Raw genomic sequence first — 1,166 nt, 5'->3', positions numbered from 1 at the left:
GGCTTGTTGTGCAGGTAATGGTGCGCCTGGTTCCAAAGTTGCAAGTTCAAATCATGTCAGACTGACAAAAAATCTTCCTGCAATGGAGACATTTTGGAGGCAGTGTTATGGTGGTAATGTCACTGAATTTATAATCCCTGGACCTCAAGCTAATGTCTTTGAGACACTGGGTTTGAGTCCCTTCCTTAGCAGTTGGTGAAAATTGAATAAAGAAACATCAAGACTAAAAGAAAACTAGTCTAATGGAAATTGTGTAACCTCCAGTTTATGTCATTCAAAACCCATCTGGTTCACTAATGTCCTTTTGGAAGGAAATCAACCATCCCTACTTGACATGACTATAGATAAACAGCAATGTTATTGACTATTTGCTGTCCCCTAGACAATTAGGGTGGCAATAATTCCAGTATTATTGACAGAACTAGCACAAATTATATCCTTCAAATACTGGAGGTTTATTGTATTATCACAACCTTCACAATGTCCGAGCAATCAGTTGAGGGTGTGTGTGAGAAGACTGTCTGCCATAAGTTTTATTGAATGCAAAGTTGCATTATTATTTATGCTGTAAATAAAGTATAATGGTGATGTATACAGTCCTTTCCTTGGCACTTCTATTACTTAATGTTTGTTTTTACATTGAATATGTGGACCTCTTGATCAACCAGAATATTTGATCAACCACTATACTCTTGATTCCAAAGGTGCTGAGTAATAAAAAAGCTTCCTGTTTTTGAACTCTGCATTATTTAGCAAATGCTGTCCAGTTGCAGAATGTTGGTCACTATGTTTTGAGTTTTGAAAGTTTTGGGCTGGTTGGGATCAGCCACTACCTTGCTAGTCACAATTGCCAGAATGCTGTTTGATATGATCTACCAGTCTTAAGGACATGTGACTTACAAACCTGCCATCACGCCAATATGCACATTCATATACCAGCCACTGTGGGCATTGTATCTTAACACCCTTAATACATTTAAATGATGGTGATGTATTAGTGTAGTCAAACTTGCTATGAGCAGGGTAATTCCTGTTTTTGATATAGAACTGCAGGTATGAATGATACAAGTGCTGTCCAAACTATAGATTCATAAGCACACCATCATTTCAATTGTAAAATCTTATTGATTGTGGACCACCACTTCACTTTATGAAGTGTCACAATT

The sequence above is a fragment of the Chiloscyllium punctatum genome, chromosome 27 (assembly GCF_047496795.1).
Source record: "Chiloscyllium punctatum isolate Juve2018m chromosome 27, sChiPun1.3, whole genome shotgun sequence".
NCBI classification, from domain to species: Eukaryota; Metazoa; Chordata; class Chondrichthyes; order Orectolobiformes; family Hemiscylliidae; genus Chiloscyllium; species Chiloscyllium punctatum.
The sequence above is the reverse complement of the archived record's forward strand: the minus strand, read 5'-3'. Positions refer to the sequence as shown.